This window comes from Larus michahellis, chromosome 6 (genome assembly GCF_964199755.1).
Source record: "Larus michahellis chromosome 6, bLarMic1.1, whole genome shotgun sequence".
Taxonomy (NCBI): domain Eukaryota; kingdom Metazoa; phylum Chordata; class Aves; order Charadriiformes; family Laridae; genus Larus; species Larus michahellis.
In genome coordinates this window covers 70,647,541-70,671,068 of record NC_133901.1, presented here as the reverse complement: position 1 = coordinate 70,671,068, position 23,528 = coordinate 70,647,541, and positions in this window count along the sequence as shown.

Genomic DNA, 23,528 nt, shown 5'->3' with positions numbered 1-23,528 from the left:
ATTTCCCACCCAGCACCTTAGTGCCTTTTTACAATAGATGATTCATTATTTTAATCTTAGGCTATATGCAGCAGCATAATTGGTCCTTTGTCACCTTTAAGTATTTTATGACAATATCAGGCAAATGTCCGTCAGGTAAAAGGATACCTGCTCAACAGGACACATCACTGCAGGCTTCAGCCCTAGGGCTGGATCTGCTGGTCCGTTAGAGTTAGTAGAATCTCAGACTGAATTGGGGAAGGTGGGGATAACTGCCCCGTGGGACCAGACAAGGGACAGGAACAGGTAGAAAAAGAGTCTCAAAGCTGTTTTTTTGTGTCAGCTTTCTTCTAGCTTCATAACTAGGCTGTCCCACCTTGTGCTGAACAGAGCAAGGAAATCCCACATTGCAAATTTTTGGCAACAGTGGTACTTAACAGGTTACGTCTTCGTTACTCCGGTATCTTCTTATAGAAGGTTGTCCAGGGAGGTTGTGGCTGCCCCATCCCTGGAGGGGTTCAAGGCCAGGCTGGACGGGGCTTGGAGCAGCCTGGTCTGGTGGGAGGTGTCCCTGCCCAGGGCAGGGGATTGGAACAAGATGGTCTCTAAGGTCCTTTCCAACCCAAACCATTCTGTGATTCTATATACAATATTATGAGTGGTACAAATAAAATGGTTGATTGGAAAGCAGAAAAATTTTGGGACTCTTTTTTTTTTATCAGCACTATTTTTATATATTCTTATCCATTCTAATTATTTTGGATTATATCCTTTGTGAACTGTTAGAACTATATTCTTTGCTCATTTATCAGAGATGGAAATGCAAGGTGATCATTTTCTGTGAAATGCGCATAAGTACTTACCCAAGACTAAAATCGGAAAGTGGGTCTGGAAGGAGCCCTCCCACAGTCAAAATCAGGTGATCACAGAATCACAGACTGGCAGGGGTTGGCAGGGACCTGTGGAGATCATCGAGTCCAACCCCCTGCCAGAGCAGGGTCACCCAGAGCAGGTGGCACAGGAACGCGTCCAGGCGGGTTTGGAATGTCTCCAGAGGAGGAGGCTCCACCACCTCTCTGGGCAGCCTGTGCCAGGGCTCTGCCATCCTCAAAGGAAAAAAGTTTTTCCTCATGTTTAGGTGGAATTTTCCGTGTTCCAGTTTGTGCCCGTTGCCCCTTGTCCTGTCACTGGGCACCAGTGAGAAGAGTCTGGGCCCGTCCTCTTGCCACCCGCCCTTTAGATGTTGATGAACATTGATGAGATCCCCTCTCAGCCATCTCTTCTCCAGGCTGAACAGCCCCAGGTCTCAGCCTTTCCTCAGCACAGAGATGCTCCAGTCCCTTGATCATCTCTGTAACCCTCCGCTGGACTCTCTCCAGTAGTTGCTCATCTTTCTTGAACTGGGGAGCCCAGCTCTGGACACAGCACTCCAGGTGCGGCCTCACCAGGGCAGAGCTGAGGGGCTACTGTTGTACCCACAGATCTGCACGCTCTCCCCAGGGCGGACAGGCAGTCCCTGGGGCTTATCTGAGCAGTCAAAGCAGACATAAAAAAGAAAATCAGTGATCAAACAGTCAAATCCTTTTTATTGTTTACTTGAATCAGAAAATAAAACTTACCTGATGCTTTATTCGACCTTCAGTTAAGGAAAGCAGAAGGAAAGGTAACTGCAAGCTGTGAAGGAGCAGGGGAAAGAGTGTTCAGGGTATGTACTTAATTCTGCCACGGTTGGGCTCACCAGAGGTAAGTGAGGTATGGGTTTTTTTCCTGATAAATAACCAGTGTTTTTGTCATCACTCGACGACAGGTTCTCTTCAGGCAGCCATTGCACCTTCAAAGAATCCATTAGTTGAACATCTTGTTTCAATTATTTGGAGGCTGTTGAGAGCGCTATTCTAAAACATGAAAAAAACACCTCTTCCCCAGTTTGCTGGCTCCCTGAACCAAGCAAAAAGACCTCAGATGACATTTCTCCAATTTTATTAAGGTTTTTTCCTTGTCCAGTACAACCCCATTTTCCCTTGACCCCTTACCCAAACCCCTGCCAAAATTTGGACTTCCCATTTACAGGATTACACTTTAAGGAGGCTGGAGGATTTCGTTCTTCCCCCATTTAAAAAGTACCACAGCCTTTGTCGACTACTGGTGAGATGTGGAAGACAAGGATTTTTAATCTCTTGGTTACCAGGATATAGCAATTATATTCTGCTTTTCCCATGGGATGAGATTCGCCTTTGGCGCACAGGTCCTGGTGCGAGGGTAAAGTTTTCCCGTGGAGGTTTGGTTGATGCAAACGTGATTCTGAGCCATCCTGTACAGAACGTGAGAGGGCCCGGGGGGACCCAGATCCACACACACCGACAAGGAACGACACCGCTGCTCCTCCTTCCCATGAGGGGAAGCCCCAAATGGGAAAAAGCAGAGCTCGGGCGGAACTTTGAAGTTAATCCGAATAGTTTCAAAGCACCTTTCTTATCCTTAGCTAAATTGGAGCAAAACAAGAAGGAAGCTGAAGTTTCTTACTGATTTGGAACTCACAAACTACATAATTTCAAATGATGGTAGGTTTGGTAATTTTAAGACAGATTTCCTGGGAATCCCTAAGGGCAAACTTTACCCAAGCAAAAGCAGAATGATGGATGTGCTATCTAGGACAGGCAGCTCCACATCTGCGGATGTTTTAGTAAAATAAGATTAAATGAGGAGAAACTATATTCCTTTTAATTTCCCTTGAGTTTGGTTAAACCTCCAGAGACAAAAAGCTTCCCTATAGGTACCAGACAAGGGGGAAAAAAAAATCAGCCTCCCAGTTGGGAAAGTGAGACAGCGCATCCACAGACCTCCTTCGTGGGAAACTGGAAGTTGCTGAGGGATGGACCCGACACAAGAATCCAAACCCAAAAAGGAGGTTATTGTCTTGGCCCCCAGGCAGGGAGGGTCTCCATGGCAGGAGCCACACGGCAGCGTTTATCCGCAGCACCAGCCCCGCGAGGAATCCTCGCCTGCTGCGGCAAACCCTGCGATTTCTCCAGACGCACCCCGGCTGCTGATTTACTCCTGCGAAGGAGAAGGCAACCGCGCTGCCACGGGGCTTTTATCAGCTCCTCGGCTCTCTCTGGGCGCCGGGGAGCCTGAGCAGCAGCGTAAAGCGCAGGGTGAAGAGTACAGTGGAGCCCACTGGAAAAAAACGCTGTAGTCATTAATATGGATTCCAGGGTAATTTTATATTTCATGAGCTTCTTTTCTCTTTCTCCTTGAGCCCCCAGGAGATGGCAGATGTTTTTGAGTATCACGTGGAGAGCAACGTGTCTTTTCTTTTTTTTTTTTTATTGTGAAGATTCCTCCTCACTTGAAAGGATTATGAGAGGAAGATCTTTTTCCTTTCTTTTTTTTTCGTTTTTGTGTCAAATGCCTAACTCAGATCTTCTTCACCACATGTAATCAGCATTTCTGAAAAGTTTGCGGTCATACTGCCTGATAGAGCATTTGCCCTTTCAAAGGTATGAACGTGTTCATTAAAGCTGGCTATCCAGAGGGCTTGGATCCCTTATCCCCTCCAGGGGTACAGCTGATGTGCAATAAAATACCAGGATCAGCGAAACTGCAAAATGTTTGTCCTATTCTCAGATTGTACATTTGTTTCGTAGACATTATCGTCTCCTCCTAAACCGAATTCAGAGCAAAACACCTTGTTAAATCAAATCTCTACATAATATTTGAAAAAATTAGGCCTAATCTTTCAGTCTGTAACTAAAGAAAGGTATTACAAATAAAACTGTTGCAAAAGCGGCATTGAATTTCTTCTGGCGAAATCTGACATTAGCAATAAACCACTGTAACAATGGGCATGATCTCAGAAGAAAAGTGAGGGGACATAAAATCTTTATTTTTCTCACTATAGCATTATTCTATCTCAGTATTGCATGCGCATCTATTGAATTTATCTATAATTGTGCCTTCAATTCCATTTTGTTGGTTTCTTGCTTTCCTTTAACAATAAAATAATTTTCTTCCTCTTCTGCATACAGATAAAAGGGTGGTAGGACAGAGTGCTTTTTTTTTTTTCCTGAAAAACTGTAAAAATTACAGTGTATTAATTCATTGTACCCGGTACTTGCCTAACTACAGAAATATTTACCATGAGGGACTGCATCAGCGGCTGCGACTGTGTCCGATGAGCTCCAATAAACTCTTAGCGCTGAGTTCTTTGCACCATGAATTTGTCCCTAAATCTTTCCTTCCGTACCCAGACCACAGCTTTGGCCAGAAGATACTGCACCCTTCCAACCTGAAGGCAAGACCTCTACACCGAAACTTTCAACCGCTGGATGTATTCAACCAAAAAAAGTCCAAGTTCAAAAGAGCGGTCATGCACCCATGATGTATAAGCATGCTGGAGGTTGTGCCTTCTCCACGGTCTACTCCAGGAGCGTTTTAGGAACGCTCTGTGAAATGGGGATGGGGACTCATATCGCAAGTCCTGGCTGGGTGGGGGCTGTTGGTGCTCGGTCACGGCGCTGCTGCCAGTGAGCAAGGCTGGAAACATCTGTGAATCCTCTTAGAGCGTGGGCATTCAGTGAGGGTGAGTCAACCCTTAAAGACAGTAGATATAAATACAGCAAAGGAGCAGCAGAAGAAATGTCAAAGTTCTACCAACTCTATTCCCTCACCCAACTTTTATTTTAGCTTAAAATGTAAGAAATAATTTACTTCTTAGCAAATATGGAGGCCAATTCATGAAGTATTTATTTCCCCCTACCTTGGTGTTAAGGTGGCTCTATTTTTTTTTCCTCCTATTTCCAGGAAAGGGAACAGAGAGCAAACCTTCTACTGAATGCAAGATATATGAACCATAAAATTGCCAGAGAATCTCTAATGTACATGTTCAAGTCATCAGGCTTCAGTTCTTTTTAAGTGTGAGTAAGGACTATTCTTGTGTTTGGCTGACATTAGAGGGTTTAAAAAAAAACATTTTAAAGGACAAAAGCTAAAATCTCTTTTATATATTTCACTCAAAGTAACCAGAAATATTTTACAGAGTGATGAAGATTATATTTCCTAAACCTAATGGGAAGGGCCCCCCAAACCAGACCTCATAATATTGGCTGAACAGAGGAAAAAAAATACTAAATTTAATGTCCCTTCACAATTTCACTCTGCCTTATCACCTTCACTCGATGCTCACAGAAATGAAATGCTTATGGATGTGGAAAACAAATCCTTTTAGTATTTCTCATAAAATGAGATACATTAGGCTCTGTCAGAGTCTCGTAATGGTTATACTCGAGAGAGGCAGCCTGAAGCCCTGGACTAATTTTGCAATAGGTGTGTTATACAATGAGAACATGATATAAAGGAAGAGCTGGAAGGAGGATAAGATGATGATGGAGTCCTTCCTTGGTATGTGATGTTCCTTTGCCCATTCCCAAGAAACAAGGAAGAAAAGTCTTGCAAAAATTGTCAGCAATATGAAAGCACATTATCGGGAATGTGGAAAGGAAAAGGAAAAAAGGAAAAAAGGATCAAAACTTTTGCTCTGTATCCTGTCTGTTCCCCTGGTGTCGAATGATATAACTTTAAAATACTCCTTTTGTATTATTACCTGGAAAAGTGGAACAAAGTTACAAATCTGAAGTTTTAGACAACCGTATTTGAAAAGAAACTTCTTCTAATGATATTTTTGCTTATAAGTGACCAGATGTGTGATACTGCGTTCCCCTCCTGGGCGTATGGGGTAAAGGTTTGCTCCCGGGATGCTCTAGGAGGTGCCCAGCTTGCCGCAGGCAGAAGGGGCTGTGGTGGGCTTGGCTGGAGGGGAAGGGATGGAGTCGGGGTTCCCTTCTGCTCTGAACCCCAGCACGGGGCCTTTCCACTCTGGTCTACTGAAGGGTGACGTAAATAGATGTGGGGAAATTGTTTAGGCAAACGGCACGTGAAAAATAAATAAACGACAGACCTGACAATATCTCGGTGCAGATAATATTTGCAGAACTGCGAGGTGACTGCTGGAAGTGGGGGAGCGCTAGGGAAATCCGTCCAAGGGCAGCGTTAGGGTAAAACATGAACACATGTACGAGCTGGCAAACATGCAACTGCCCATAAGAACTAACTAAAATATCAATAGACCTGAATGTTCTTCACCCTCCAAATAATTCATTTAAATCATTGCAATTTCTTCATTTCCCCCCCCCGCCAAGGAGTGAACACTCCAGACAAAAACCCACTACGTGGCAGAAAACCCCAAACGCATGAAATTCGCTTGCCGTTGCCCATGCAACAGTTTTGCCTCCCATCGTACATCTTAAGGAATATCTGAAAATAATAAAATACGTGCTGTAACACAAAATCTGACCGGGGCAGCTGGGATGGATTTCACGGCTGGCGTGAGAATGGGGCACGGCACCCCGGAGGAAAGGTGGGGAACCAGAGCAACGCCAGGGACCGTCTGGCGGAGGTCGTGTTTGCCGCTCTGCAGAGGCTCTTGGGCTGGCGCCGGTGCGAGTGTGGGTGCGATGCCGGGCTGCCGTGGACCTCCCGCGCCAGGGTTAGAGAGGCCGAGCTCTTTTGCAGATGCAAGGCGGCGGCGGTACGCGAGCCTGAGGTTCAGTGAGCGTGCAATTATGTGTGAGATTCAATTATGGGTTTTTGAAGGCATCCCTTCTTCATTTTGACCGGTATTTATGTAACTTCTGCATGATATATATAGTTCTCACTGCTTACTAAACTAGAAGAAAAATCCCCATCAGAATAAAAAGTTCCCCTGGAATTTGATTCCTGATGCATTTTTCTTATGTAAACAGCTTCTGGGAAGGGAATAATCTCCGGAAGGGGGTTACTTTTCTTTCCGCATTGATTTGAAAGAAGGGACGAGAATTCTTCAAAATACAGTTCATCATTTCCTTAACCACGGCTCTGACATGCTCTCCTGAGAAAACACACACTCATTCTATCATTTCACATCAAGCCTGACACTTTCAAATCACATTTCACTGTCACGCATTTTGCCCTAGCATACACTCCGCAATTTATGTTGACAGCAATCTATTTCCGACCCCTTTTCACAAGGGGGTTATTACCAACGGGTGCAGTCCATGGGAAGCAGGGGTCGTGGTCACCCGGTGATGATGGGACTGTCGCGCTGAGGAGCGGCACAGGGTCCCATTGCATTCTGGCTGGGAGCCCCTCTCAAAGGAGAATTTACAAAATTTATGCAAAAAAAAAAATTTAAACCATTAGGTTTTCATATAATGTAGACTAAAGACTAATGTACTTCTTATGTGTGTTAGAATTGTAAATTTTCTCCTCGTTTGCAAAATCACAAGAACATGCTTACAAATGTAAATTGTTTGACCAACAAGGCTTATCATTGTATATAGACCGGAGTACTGCGGGCAGCTCTGGAGTCCTCGGCACAAGGAGGACACGGAGCTGTTGGAGCAGGGCCAGAGGGGGCCCTGGAGATGCTGGGAGGGCTGGAGCCCCTCTGCTGGGAGGACAGGCTGAGAGAGCTGGGGGGGTTCAGCCTGGAGAAGAGAAGGCTCCGGGGAGACCTTCCAGCCCCTTCCAGTCCCTAAAGGGCCTCCAGGAAAGCTGGGGAGGGACTCTGGAGCAGGGAGGGGAGCCATGGGACGAGGGGGAAGGGTTTTATACTGAAAGAGGGGAGATTTAGATGAGATCTGAGGAAGAAATTGTTTGCTGTGAGGGTGGTGAGCCCCTGGCCCAGGTTGCCCAGAGCAGCTGTGGCTGCCCCATCCCTGGAGGGGTTCAAGGCCAGGTTGGCCGGGGCTTGGAGCAACCTGGTCTGGTGGGAGGTGTCCCTGCCCAGGGCAGGGGGTGGCACTGGATGGTCTTTAAGGTCCCTTCCAACCCAAACCATTCAATGATTCCATGATATACACGGACAGACAAGCGGAGAGGAGCAGATAGTTGACCACACTAATGAAGTCTGTTGATGACAGTAGCTAAACTAAGGGTCTAAGCTGATATGACAGAAATAATTTCAACCTGCCTCCTTGTTCTTTATTGCTGTGTTTGAAATGGGGAGGTATTTCCAGGACCTGCAGATGGATTGCTGAAGTGACAACATTTTGCATATTCCCTTCTACTCCCGTGCACTTAAAGGAATTAAATGCTTCTACAAACAGGAAATCGGGAAACCGAGCAGTGATGTGATTCCTCCAAGATGAAGGACGCTCGATCAGGAAACAGTGACTTGGGGAAAAGGCCAGGAACAGAGATTTCATTTTTGGAGTCAGTCCTATGCCCAGCCACTGCACGGTGCTTTCTCCAGCCCCTGCTGCGTGCTGCACTCGCGGCAACACGAGAGAGGAGTCGTCCCTTTCTCCCTCCCCGCGGAGGACAGCCTTTTAATGTCTCACTTTAATGCACTTTTACGATGGAAAATCTTTTCCTCAGCTACTTCTGATTAGTACTTCTTGTCTTCAACAATAGCACTTATTACGGTGAATGGAAACCTTTACTCAAGGGATATGTATGTGGACCGCAGATTAAGCACACACTGATCATAAATATAGTTTATCATCTAAAGTAAGTTTTTTAAATGCAATTCATCAGTTAGCTTAACATATTGTCTGAGTTCTTTTTCCTTGAAGGTGTTTAATGGTGATTTTTTTTTAACTAAAGAGAAACATTCATATTTAAAGAATAAAGTGAAGTGATATGCTCGTATTTCAAATTTTTTTTTCTCCATTTACTAATTTTTTTATAAATACCTCTAGAAATCTATAAATTAAAGAAACCTCCTTAAGCAAGAGACTAATATTGGTTGTCTTGAGAGGAGAAAACTCAGGAGAAATGATAATAAAAAGGAAGCGATCATTGGAGGCTGCTCCACAGCCGGGTCAGTAGGAGATGCTTCACCAGAGAACTTCAGATCATTCCCGCGTGCACCAGAGGAGGTGGCCGTCTCGAGGACACAGGGAAAGCAGAAATGGAGACAAAGCATTAAATGCTCTTTGTTGCTAAGATCTCTCCAATACTCATTTGTTACAATTTTCCCAACTGTGCGTCTTTTTTTTTTTCCTTTTGACTGAAAAACTGGAAATTTTTTTTTTTTCTAAAATCCTGTTATTCAAATGCGTGACAAGTTAAGAAAGATAAAACACTAATGGAGAAAGCCATCGTCTGGGCAACGGGACAGATATTTAGAGAGAAATGAGGTTTCTCAGACCAGACCTCTGAGGTTAAAATTTATCTGTTCTACACGGCCAGGGGCAGGAAAGTGCTAGCTGAAGAAAATGAAGCTTTTGGGGAAAAAATATTTCAACGTTGTGGCTTTCAGCTGGTGGCAGTGTGAAACGAGGGCTGGTTTGTTCCCCAGGTCCTTACAGGTGGGAGCTGAGGTGGCCCCAGGCTGGAGGTCCTGCCCGCCCCGCAGGTCCCTGGCTTTTCAGGTAGAATTGTGGACATCGGTGCAAGACATCATCCAAACACTGCTTGTTTCACCCCAAATATAGTATAATTGTCTAGGCAGGATTTGTTCTTTGTCTACGCCAGCTGCCCTGCGTTACAGTAAATAACTGCATACCCTCATTTTTGTCAAGTGATGGGTGGGATGAAGCATGATCACACCTTCTCACCTGGTAAGTACTATGGGCGTAAGCGTATGAGCTTAGCTCATTCTTCATTATTCTTCTGTTGCTCCTATCAACGTGGCGTGAGCTTGTGTCGTACCCAAACCAAAGTTCTTACAGCTACCTTGTCATTCTTCTGCACAGGCAGCAACTTCCATACACGGTGGTCACGTAGAGCACGCGGCAGCGTAGAACTGGGCAGCTGAGCCTTGATTCTGCCTTGGAAACAGTTTGGTTGTGAAGGATTCCATGCACGTGAACATTTTTCTTTGCACAGGGACGAATAAAAAATGCAGACTGTGTTCCAGTATTATACTCCTCTGCTAAAACACTGCTAAACAAACACACGCACTAAACTGTGCCCGTAATAAGCACAAGCTCTTGATCTAGGAAACAACATCAACCAGCTTTTTAGAATCCAGTTAATTATTAAACGACCCATGAAGATTTTGAATGCATGACTGGCTTTTCTGAGCTTGTCTGATGGACTGAATTTCTCTGTTTAGTTTATATAGAAAACGTCAATTTCTTCTCTTTTCTTGAGAATATATCTTTACGGATAGATGAGAACATGTGCTCATTTTGAGTATGGTGTACTTTTATGAGGCGTGACAGAGAAATGATCGCTCCAGAAATGTTAAAAGTAAGATAAGAGGATTGCAGATAAGTCCATTTTTGGCACTAAATAAAGGTCAGATTCAGTTATTATTAGAGGTTATTAAGAAAATGCTGCAGGCAAAGTAAACGCATTGGCCAACATACGAAGGAAAACCAGGTGCATAATGCGATGGTCCTTACAACCAAACCACATTTTCATTAACGGGTTTAAAAACCCTACATTGCACTTGTGTGTGAACATTTTCCAGTTTTCGAAGCCCGGTTTCCAGAAGCCTGTTCAGGTCTGTTGTTCCTGCTTTCTACCTCTGGTCGGCTCCCATATGGTTTGTCACGGCACTTGTGAAGAGCAGTGCCCGTACAGGCGAGGTACTTGTCACACAGCTCTGATTGCCATTTCTGGGCAAGGGTACCAAAAAGCTGCTGATGGTACTTTGCGTGTTGTGTGCCGTCCCCGATGGCGTACAGCTTAATTCGAAAAAGCACGTAATTAAGTGCGTGTTAATTTTTCATTTCCATAATGAGCTTTTATAATTCTGCACAGAGCATGGAAAAAACATTTCCAAACTAGAAGTGATTTACATCGCCGGCCTTCCTGCGGATTGATTGCCGCTCTCGCCGAGCTGCTGGCAGATGAGCAGCGTCCCTTCACCGCAGAATTACTCAGCGCCGCTATCGCAGACCTCGGTCCTACTCCATTACACAAGCTCTGCCAGAGGGACCCCCTTATCTACTGCTGCTGGGCGATGGGCACGGCTAAGAAATGAAATCTCTAAACGATAGAAGAAATGGAATAACTGGATTGTAAATAAATCCATTTCGGACACTTAAGAAAGGCTAAGCTCTGTGATTATTTCTCCAGAAAAGGAATTATTATTTCTTTAGTAACTGGAGCCTGTGAAGTAGGTAATCAAGTGAACCCAAGTCCTTGGTGAGACGACAACTGGCGTATGGTCAGAGTTACAGACTGTAACAATTAGCGCTTAATTACTATTCCTATTATTTGGGGGGGGGGTTCACAATCAAATACCCTCCTGCCTGCACAAAGCCCTGTTGAAATCAGTGAAGTGCGTTGCCAACAAAAAGCGAGCGCACTCCAAAGTCACTATTCATAGAATCATAGAATCATAGAATCATAGGGTTGGAAGGGACCTCTGGAGATCATCTAGTCCAACCCCCCTGCCAGAGCAGGGTCACCTAGAGCAGGTTACACAGGAACATGTCCAGGCGGGTTTTGAATGTCTCCAGAGTTGGAGACTCCACCACCTCTCTGGGCAGCCTGTTCCAGTGCTCTGCCACCCTCAGGGTAAAGAAGTTCCTCCTCATGTTTAGGTGGAACTTCCTATGTTCAAGTTTGTGCCCATTGCCTCTTGTCCTGTCCCCGGGCACCACTGAAAAGAGCCTGGCCCCATCCTCCTGACACCCACCCTTTAAGTATTTATAAGTGTTGATAAGGTCACCCCTCAGACGTCTTTTTTCCAGACTGAAGAGACCCAAATCCCTCAGCCTTTCCTCATAAGAGAGGTGTTCCAGTCCCCCAATCATCTTTGTAGCCCTCTGCTGCACCCTTTCCAGCAGTCCCCTGTCCCTCTTGAACCGGGGAGCCCAGAACTGGACACAGTACTCCAGGTGCGGCCTCACCAAGGCAGAGTAGAGGGGGAGGATGACCTCCCTTGACCTGCTGGCCACGCTCTTCTTGATGCACCCCAGGATGCCATTGGCCCTCTTGGCCACAAGGGCACATTGCTGACTCATGGTCATCCTGTTGTCCACCAGGACTCCCAGGTCTCTTTCCACAGAGCTGCTCTCCAGCAGGTCAGCACCCAACCTGTACTGGTGCATGGGGTTGTTCCTTCCCAGGTGCAGCACCCTACACTTGCCCTTGTTGAACTTCATAAGGTTTCTCTCTGCCCAGATCTCCAACCTGTCCAGGTCTCTCTGTATGGTGGCACGGCCTTCCGGTGTGTCAGCCACCCCCCCCAGCTTGGTGTCATCAGCAAACTTGCTGAGGGTGCACTCTATCCCCTCATCCAGGTCATTGATGAATATGTTGAAGAGTACTGGACCCAGTACTGACCCCTGGGGAACACCACTCGTCACTGGTCTCCAACTAGACTGTGCCCCTAATCACAACCCTCTGAGCTCTATCTTTCAACCAGTTTTCTATCCACCCCACTGTCCATTCATCTAACCCACACTTCCTAAGCTTCCCTATGAGGATGCTGTGGGAGACCGTGTCAAACGCCTTGCTTAAGTCAAGGTAGACCACATCTACCGCCCTCCCCTCATCTATCCATCTAGTCATGCCATCGTAGAAGGCTATCAGATTAGTCAGACATGATTTCCCCTTGGTAAATCCATGCTGAGTACTTCTGATAGCTTTCCTTTCCTCCACGTGCCTTGAGATGACACCCAGAACGAGCTGTTCCATCATCTTTCCAGGGATGGAGGTGAGGCTGACCGGCCTGTAGTTTTTGGGAGCCTTAGTGTTTTTGATTTGGGAGTTAGTGTTTTTGTTTGGGAGTTATTGGGAGCCTTAGTGTTATTTAAGTATTTCAAATACTCGTTTCGATACAAGGAATATTTTCAAAGTAAGTTATGGGAATAGAATGTGCTTGTAGAGAAAGATGGGTTATGTATTACATTAGCTACCTCAAAAAATCATTTTCTGAGAAAGGACATTATGCGTAAAAAACTGGTATAAGGTAGGAGAGAGATGCATATGCGAGCTTTCCTCTTTTTGGTACAATACTCCTACCTGGTTCACCTCCAGCAGATCAGCAGGTAAGCTTCGCCTTCTGTCTCTACTCCTCCAGGTACTATTATCCTCTGATTCAGGTCTTAAGTATTGAGTAAATTCAAATCACGATCAAGTCTCAAAGTGACAGAGACGTGTGAGGAAGTATTTTAAGTTAATTATGGGTGTTCTTAATAGGAAAAAGTGGAAGTTTTGTGCGATTTAATGAATAACAGGTTGCATGTATTAAACGGCCTCGGAGCGCGCGAGAGTCAGACCTGCTGCTCCACGGGTTCACACCAACTCAGCCGCGGGAGGCAATGCCCAGTCCATACGTGACAAATCCATAGGCAGCAGCTGAGTAAGGGCATAAAGTGCTTCTGAACACGGCAACGTGAACCTGTAGAAAACAGGGATGGCCATACGGGGGCTGCACGGTTGTTCCTGTTGCAGTATCTCACCTGGTTGTTCACTGGCTGACAGCAGGCACATATCTAATTACTGTAAGCCTTCGCTCTTGGCCCTATACTATACCGGCTGTAAAATGCTTTCAAAGGAATCTAAAGTTCTCCTTTGGACAATAGAATAAAACTAGTAATTTGTTACCCGTGAAAAAGAACTAGGTTTTGATCCTATAGTTTACGGGTCCAAAGAAATGATTTTATATTCATGCTTCAAGGTATCCTCATTCTCTTCAAGCAAATGTTGACGCTGTAGTTATAACGGGAACAAAACTCCACCAGTTTCCTGAGCCTTTATCTGCTTTTCCCCCTGCCACCGCTACAGCAATACAGACATTTTAATGCCCTTTAAACACTGATCCTCCTTTTGATTGCCTATTGATCCTAATGTCTAAACCCCTACCTGCTCCAGTGAGGTATATCTTACTGTATATTGATAAATCTATATTTTTACGATCCGTTATCCAGAAGAAAACTAAGTTCAATGTGATGCATAGGTTAATGTTACAGTTTTATTTCTGTATAAATAACAGTGGAGCTCGCAACAACCTGCTTAACCTGGCTGTGCGCTATCATTCCACAATTATGTTCACACATTATTCTTACCATTTGCATGCTTCATGAGTAATGAAAAAAAGTAAGCCAGATACGGACCCTTTGTATATATTAAAATGTAGCATTTTCATGGCTTTATTTTCTGTCAGTAGAATTTGGTAAATTTTCAGCATGTGAATAGTCCTCGTTGATTTGTTTGGTGTTAAATATCTTCTGGCTTGAGATCTTAACACGTAGGGAGACACGTCCCTTATTCTTAATAGAATTGACATCAACAGTTTATTTTTCTTTAGGATGAGATTTTTCTCAACCAAGAGAAAGACCAAAGACGTCCCATTGGAAACGACACTGAGAATACATGGCCGTGGCCACGACACCACTGCTGCTGCACACAGTGGGAGCGAGAGCAGAGCAAGCACCCCTGGAGTGGCCCAAAGAAGAATGCTGCCCGTGAGTTTTCTTCCTAACACAGCTATTTTGGCATAGGATAAAATTCTGTTTAAGGCTGTCTAACGTATTTCCAAATGTTCTTTCCGTCCCTTTGTTAAATTTTATTAAACTCAGCCTCAACAGTATCTTATGGCAGAGACACATACAGGCCAGCTATGCATGAGATGAAAAATTAATTCTATTGTATTCGTAATTTCAATGAATTTTCATCAATTAGGACTTTAGGCAAGGCATAAAGGGAGGCTGGAAAAAGCAGAAGTACGTATTAACATGCTGGGGCTGAAATTAACTGACAAATGTCCTGGTTTGGGGTGGAGCAGAGCCAACTTTCTGTTCAGTGAGAGAGGTTCTTGCTTAATCTTGTTGCCGCGGCAGCCAGGGTCAGCTGAGCTGGGTGTTTACCCGCGCTCGGTATAAAAGCTGAGGGATCAAAGGGGTCAGGTGGGCTCTTCCTCGATGGTTTTTCTCCGGTGGTACTGCTTCTTCCGTGGCCCTCTTTCTTCAACGACTGACATCTGATGAGGACCCCATCAGCTCATCCGCCTTTTGATCCCGCTCAATGCGTTCCAGCTCCCATTTGTCGCTGAATCCAGTCTGGAACTTTCCCAGTGCCTGCCAGTGATATCTCCCCGTGAGCTTGGTACGGTTTCATGTGTATTTGTGTATATTGTATCTATTTCACGATTTCCTTTTTTATATTATTATTAATATTTCATTAAAGTAGTTTAGTTTTTTCTAAACTCTTAACTCTCTTTTATCTCTATTCCTCTCCTTGGAGCGGGAGGTGGGGGGGAGCATCTGTCACATTGTCATTGGCCAACCTGGTCCAAACCATGACGACCAACTACTAATTAGTTCTCTGAGTTACAAACGCTGCTTTGAGTTTAGAGAACAGAAAAAGAAGCCTTTTCTGTTCTGAATTCTGGCAAACGGTCTAATCTCCCAAAACATGACACGACATGTTTCTAAGAAATAGCTTCAACCAGAGGAGAGCAAGGGTTTGATCCAGAGCAAATTAAAGTCAAAAGACAGCTGTGCCTTAAAAGGAGGGGTGGTTTCAAACCAACTGCCCTCTTCTTCCCTCCAGGGCTCAGGGACCCACGCAGCTGTGAACTGGAGCAACACAAACTTTCCACCCTGCCCACGGAGAAACCCTTCCACTGATGCCCAACGGCTATTCCAGCTGCTAAACACATGGATTGCAGGGGGGCTGGCTGGCGGGGAAAGGCGCTGCCGGTGCAAACGCTTGTTGTCCACATGCACCTACTCACATGGAGTGTGGTTGCAAAAACAGTTTTAAAACATGGGTTGTTTTTTTTCCTTTTTACAACACGGACCGTGTAGACGGGGAAGGCTGCTGTAACGGCTCTCCCACTGCCGTTGCACAGATTAAAGTTGAGGGGAAACTCCGTGACTTCATGCTTACGGCAGCCAGAGCCCTGTGATGCTCCGCAGCCTCTCTGCTCGCTTTAACTCCCCAGACCTAGTCCGTGTGCCCCGTTCAGGTATTGACCCTGCGTGGGAGTGTTTTGGCCAAGTCTGGATTCTCTAAAGGGGCAAACCCCTACACATAAGAGCTCCCTCATTTTTACATCCCTCAGAAGGGGAAATTTGGCCAAGTAATGGACAGAAGCCCCCAAGCAGGACAGTTCAGGTCCTGTGGCTTGCTACAGCTGGACATGCTGGCTTCAAGAGGCAATGTGGTGCTCCATGGACATTACAACCCTCAGAGGTGCTCTTGCAGAGCAAAACTTGGTAAAACAGCCCTGAATCTTACATTCTTAATGGGGAAAATAAGTTATTTACCCCAAGGGCCTGCACTTTCCCTAACTGCAAAAGCACGTACCAGTACCCAGCACTGCCATTACAAGGGCCTTATATGATCGGCATCGATCCGCTGCTCTCTGTTCTTCAATAATTCAGTCTTCAATAATTCAGTAACTGCCCGTTACTGAATTTCCTGCTAAAATGACGAACTATAGCTGCGTTTTATCTTATTCTTTCAGTCTATGAATCTGTGCTGCTTTTCGTGTTGTTTTTAAAATCTGATTAATAGGTTTAAGCTCTGCATTTATATTATCTTGTCTAAGACTTGCTTTTGTTGTATCAATCAAGTCACTTAAGGTAGCCTAGTGCAGAGGAGCTTATGCTTCTCACCATTATTTACTTCTAGCATTTTTCATCCTTGCTGCTCTTTACAACTTATGTTGCTTTAAAGGTTATGTGGATAGCCTGTTTTAAGAAGTAGTGTTTTAAGAAGTAGCGTTTTAAGAACTACTTAAGCAAGATGCCAGCTGCGTAATATTTTATCTAGAGTTTAATAATAGCAGCGGAGAGCCACTTCTGCCTTCCTTGATGCCAGGAACACCGTCTGTCAGTTCAGTTCTTCTGTGACCCGTGTACAGGACCATTGCATGTGCAAACGTGGAGGTAGGGCGGGCAATTTATGTATTGTCAGTGAAAAGCAGAAAGGAGTCTTTTTTGGAAGTACTTGTTTCATCTTTCTCTGTAAACTGGACCTAGAAAGGCATAAGCTTCTGTAATGACAATGACTAAAACATGCATAAAACAACGCCTTGTGACGGTTAGAATATACTGAAAATGGCAAGGAAATGGCAAGATACATTTCCTAAGAGCCCAACATATTAGGATTCCTTCTCTTCTTACCCAAATACGTGACATATAACTTTACAACACAGTACAACATCCAACACCGTGAATAAAAACAATTCTGAGTGTTGGTCCTTCATTTCATTTTTAAATTAGAATGAAATGAAAGTGAATTTCATCACTCTGTCCTGCTTTTTAACAAATAAAGTCATTGTGATTAATGTTACTACATACAATACCGAATTAATTTAAAATTAAATCGCTCTTGCAGTAAGTTAAGTATCTATAACCAAAGCCGGCAGCCCTTTCTGAAAGGACACGCCAACTAAAAGGTCACCGAAATTACTGACACCGGACAAGGTGCGATACAAGGGGAGGAGGCAGAGCCTGGACAGAAAGCTCGAGCGAGGTCAGGAGCGATTCCGTTTAATAGGCAATGGAAATTTTCAAGTGGATACATTTTTTAACAAGATGAGATGGATTAAGAGCGCATGGATTTCTAATTCGCTTAGGAGATCACAGCTGCAATTCTTACTTTACCTCTTTGGCCTCGTTCTGCTGGTGGTGTCTGCACTGTCAGGTCCATCGTTTTTCCACATTTAATTGTAGGATTACAGAAAGTTAACAATTTTAATAATTAATCCTTCAATTTGAGGTGGAATATGGGAAGATTTGGGGGTGGTGGGATTCTGTGTTCTGCCCTTACTTGCTGTATCTGAATGTCTCACCGCTGTAGCGCGGCTCTTGCTCTGAGCAAGGAAGAGTTTGTAAACCTGAGGCCGCCCGACGTTTTCGGCCTGCGTGGGCGTGTTGTAAATAACCCAGACCAGCAACAGTTAAAGCAGTTTACAAAATTAAATCCATGCGTGGTAGTTAAGAGTTCCTCCCCTATTTTTGAACCAAAAGTTTGATTAAAAGCACAGAAAATATAGTTGTTTGGTTGGTTAACAGAAACTAAATAATTTGGAGGCCAGATTTAGAACAGATTTTGGTTTTGAAAGCAGCTTCATTGCTTTCACCACATGAAGGGCCGTGGCCAGTTCTGGGATTCAATGAGACATTTTGATGGGACAACTCGGATGGTTAAAGAAGGTTGTTTTGGGAGCCGGCAGCTCGAATGCCGAACTTTGCTCCTCCCACCGCATTTCATCTACCCCCGAAACTGAAAACGCGATGACATAATATTAATCCTGAACAAACAAAAGCAAATGAGAGCAGCTGTATCTGAATTTCTGTGGTGGTTGTTTTCCCGGGGACCAGAAGCAGCCCAACACGAGCTGTGACACCAACCCTAGTTTGCGTGAAGAACAGCCGTCCTCTGCCACCCCATCTGCACAGCTCTGCTGTCCCCGGCGACAGAGGCGACAGAGCTGCCTTTGTTCGTCGAGGGAAAACACAGGGTCGTTTTTTTGTACTGGGATTCGTAATACGCTGTAAATTGTTTGGGAAAGAGTAAACTTTTTCAGAGATCCTAAGCAGGAGATTTTTTTTTTTTTTTTTTTTTTTTTGCCAGGGATTCTGAGCAGTTTGCAGAGTCTTTCAAGGAAAATGCTTGTCAGAGATAAAAAAGGGAAGTATTTTCAGGCAAAAAGGTTGGACAGAAAAACTCCTAAATACAATAATGACTGTTGCTGAATTGACTTGAAGTTTAATGGGAGACCAGCAAGAGTGACGCTCTTCTTATCCTTTTGTTTTAGAGTACTCGATAGTTTTAGAGTTTACAGCTGATCCTCTCCAGGGGATAAAATCTCCACATTTTCTATTCAAAATGCTAAAAGCGTTAGAAGTTTTAAAAGATTTCTGTTCCTTAAAAGGCAAAGACATGCGGGAAAACATGGAAGTGACTCTCATTTTATGATAGTCATATACACCGAAACTGTTCACAATTTATTTATCTGACAAGAAGCCATTACTTTTCCTCAGCTGATGCATCGGGATTTCAATCACGAGCAGAACTGAACAAGCCAAGGAGGAGTTAGTTCATGCCTTCTCACGGAAATTATTATCTATCCCTCCTCTCTGTCTCTCTCGGTTTTCGGTAACAATACCCACCCTGAGCACCACCGTGTCGGGAGGTGCCGGTTCACATTATGATTCTTCCAAAAAATAAGAACTCATTGTTTCCCGGTGGGTTTGGGAAGGTTTGAAGAGACTTTTGGCTGATGCAGCAATTAAATAACTACAGTTGAAGGAGACCTTGCACCATAAAAAGCACTCACTACTAGTTGCATTTGCTGCCTCAGGGGCTCCGTTGCTGAGAAGGTGACAAACTATATGGAGCCACATACCTGGCTATGCCCATGAAGTACCTACAAGTAAAAAAAACTGCATGTCATCGGCATTTCAAAAGAAACTTAGTTGTCACTTCATGAATTCAGAGTAATCTATTTTCCTGCCACTTAGTGCTTTATTGGATCCGCACGGCCCCCTGCAGATAGGCACAGAAATGCTGCGTAACCTGCAGTGGAAGATCTTTCGTAGCAGTGACTGTTAACATCATTATAAAATAGATTAAGAATTCAGAGGCATAAATATCTGGCATAGAGCACCTGTAGTTATTTTGCTTTTTTTAAATAATTCATTATTTAAGTGCTTAAATGCATATTAAATATTGCAAGTTCTATTCCATGGCAGGAGAAAAAGAGCAGATTAATCCCCAGTCGCTGGAGCTGATATACATTGGTTATGCACTTGTGAAAATGCTCTTCTTTCACCGGGTGAACTAGGGAATGGTTTGGAAGACCACGCTTTTTTTTTGGTCCAGTGCAGGTGTAGGAGGAGTGGAAAATAAAGCAGTGCCCCTTGGCCATCTCTGGCTGTCCACGCAATGGACACGCTGTAGGCTGCCGGTGCAGTCAGATCCCAGGTTTCCCTGGGCAGAAATGCAGAGGAACAAGTGGTCCTGTCCTGTTCTGCACCCTACTCAGAGCTTATTTATCTCGGTGAGAGACACACAATGATTGCTACCGAGAAAACCTCTCCTTCCCCTGAAGCTGCTGTTGCAATGTCCTTGCCCCCTCCGACATGGCTGGGCTTTAACAGGGCAGTACATCTCTTCATTTAAGACATGAAATCATCGTTTTGCTGTCTTTTCCCTGCCCTTTGTCCAACGTTACTGCTTGGCTGGTTTCCTCAGACAGTCGGAACATAAGGACGTAGCCCGGAAACACTGCCCAAGATCCAGGCCATAATTAGAGCAGAACAAAACGCTGCATTTCGCAGCTCGCGGGGAAAGCCTTTCCCCCAGCGGGGAGGGGAAAGTTTCACACGCGGTAGCCAGCCCTGGCAATTTTGTGTGTAAAAAGCAGAGGGGTAAGAGTATGGTCATCTCTCAAGGGGCAGGAAAACTCTTTCCTTTCCTTGGACACCCTTTGGAGTTAAATCCGTATACCAGCGCCGGCCCGAGGGCAGCTCGGGAACAGGTTGTGTAAATCCTAACAGACACAAGTACAATGCCATTACAGAAATTACATTTACAAATTGAAATTTCTGACAGAAAGAGCAGATTTCCTCAGATATACAAAAGCTACGATCCCAAAACTGTTGTCACACCGGCTGACCCTCTCTCCTCCGCTGTGCCCCGGGCTGTTCTCTCTGTCCCCGTGAATGGTGCCAGCGCAAACCCCGGGGTTTTGACACCATCAACTTAATGGTTTTCCAGAACAGTGTTAGCGTATTTCTCCACTCGTGTGACTTGTTGCAGTCAAGTTGTATTTTTCACCTGTATTTTGGGTTTTCCCAGTACATTTTCAATTTTAGCATGGAAAATGGTCAGAAATAGCCCTACATCTCTCTCCCGAGCAAGACATACACCTGCATCGAATCTTGCAGCATACTGGGAATATAGCCAGCGTACTCTGCGTGTAAGTACACAGGCCTTTTTTGAATACATTCATTGTGGAAAAACTTGTTCTGCTGCTTCATTGTATTATCACAAATGTTTTCGCTGACTTCGACTCCTCTGATGACTCACACAGAGGCAATTGGTCTCCCAGAATAAAACACTGTTGTAGCAGTTTTTTCATACAAAAGGCAAGTGTTTCAGGGATCCTGCTTCAACAGGATTTTATTTTTTAATGTGTATAATACGTGTTCAGTGTAATCTCTTGTGCGTTATCTGGAAGCTCTGAGCTTGTATATAAACCAGCAAGGATGATCTCCCACTGAAGCAGTCTGGAGGAGGAACCATCTCTTAATAGGCCATCTAAATTTGGATGAGAAATAAATTTGTCTCCTGAGACAGCATTATCTCTGTACGGTTTCTATGGTTGCTAGTTAGGGTCATTCTACTCCTCCTCACGAAGTCTCTCTCTCTGAAAAAAAAATCTAATTCTTTTTAAAAAAACACAATGTTACTGACATATTTATATCGTAGCATAAAAGTATTTGACACGAGTGATTGACATTTTTCAAGCCACGTGACTATGTTAACTGGGCACATTTGAATTGGGAGCATTTGTGAACCCGTGAAGAAATGCTACTAATGCCCCTGTCTCCTGAAAAAAACAAGGTGTTAAGATTTGCAATGGGAGAATGAGATGAGCCATGAAAAGGAGATGAGCCACAGAAGTCTTTGAAGAAAGCCAGTTCTGCCTAACGAAGGCAGCGATAGGCAAACCCTGACTTTCACTAGAGTTCCTGCAGTGAAAGGACTGGTTTTTCCATTGGTTTTCAAGTTTTTTTTTTGCAAGGCACTTTAAATGATGTCCGTTTATTTTCATTTCGCCCGTTTAAGTGACTCTGCCTGGATTTGGCACTGAATTCTCCCCTGTAGACCCGACGGCTGCGAGCCTTGGACCTTCCTCCCCGGAATTCAGCAGCAGCACTGTTGCACGGCGGGGGAGAGTTTATGTCCTACAGCAGGCAGCGAACTCACGGTTCCTCTAAACGAACAAGTTTCACTAATCAAATTAATCAGCATGCAGTATTAACCAAGGTTTCGTTTGTCTTTTTTCGCTGTGACCCTCCTTTGCCTTGGGCTTGGTGCTCTAGACCTCTTGAAGCTGTAGCTGTTCCCTTGCTGTTCCTTGGTACAAGGCTGGCATAAAGACACCTCTTGAAGATGCTGGAGTATCAGTGGTAATGTAAATTAAGAAAGGAGGTTCTGTTATTGTAAATCGAAATACTTTATGAGATCTACTTACACAGTTCTGTGAGCGTGTAAGGATTCAGCTGTCCGAAAAGCATCCAAGAGTACGCAGAATTGGTTGTTGCAGCATTGTTACGCATGAGGCTCTTTTATTAAAGAATAATTTGACAGAATGTACTCTGTGTAGGAAGTTGTTCCTTACACAAGTGTGTATCTTATCTTTTCTAACTGCTAGGACACTGCGTCTATTATACGCGCGCTCACTTATCAGTCATGTTAAGGAAAAAAGCTTTTGCAGAGTTCTGCAAAACGCCGGTGCTCTGGAGACTCTCTAAAAGACATTTTAATAATTATTTAAAACCAGAGGTTTGAGGCTCAAAAAATACAGCTACTTGCTTGGCAATGCGGTACTTCATTTCAGAGCATCTTTCTCAGTGTGAAATAAGGTCGCGCCTTTGAAACCGGAGCGGTGGGAGACACCCGATAACCGTGGGACGATGGAGCAGCCCCACAGACAGGGGATGAAACACGGGCTGGACGATGCTCTCGGGGCTTGGAAGGGCAGTGTAATGCCAGGGATGAGGATCTGCATGCCAAAATATCCCTCCGGAGCTTTAGATACAGCAGGCTTGAAAACTTTATCTCAGGGTTTGAAAGTAATTGGGGGGGGGGGGTTAAGTGAGCGCGTTTAACGGCAGCTCCAAAAAGCTTTCAGCACCTGAACTGAAAACAAAGAGGGGTCTGTTCCTCTGCCCGGCGTCCCCGCAGCACCAGCATTCCCTCTAGCATGAAGGATTCGGGAAATTCAGCCGCATCTGCTGCCAGGAAGAGTCTTCAAGCCATGCTGGTTGTGTGCTCAAGGAACACCGGGTACGATCCTCGCATACAGAGTCTGAAGACGTTCATGTGGTAAGAACCAATTTTTTGGAGAGTAACTGAAAAAGGAAAACTAAAAAAAAAAAAAAAAAAAGTTTCGTCTGCACCTGCTCGGCACTGGAGAACAAAGACAGCGAGCAAGTGGAAGGTAACGATGAGGGTGAATTCATAACTGCGGGGAAAAATGTCCATCTGCTGAAATCAGAAATGTTTAGATACTAGTAAGAGCTTCAGACATTCAGACACTGATGCCACGGCAGTGTGAAATCCTGAATTATAAAAAGTTTCAATTGCATTTTTCTTTTAGATAATCCTTAGGCTAAGGCGATGAATGTGAGGTAGTTTGTGTTAGTAGCTATTTACCACCGTGGAGAAGGAAATAGATGTGTGAGGGCCCACCTTTACAGCCTATTACTCGTCAAGGACCTTGCTCCGAGAGCAAGGGATTGCAGCACAAGGCTCTGCACGTTGACGTTTCTTTATGAAACAAGGATTTCTCTATTTCCGAGACTTCAACATGTCGCTTCAGATTTAATGAATTTTCACATCCTTTAAAGTTCTAG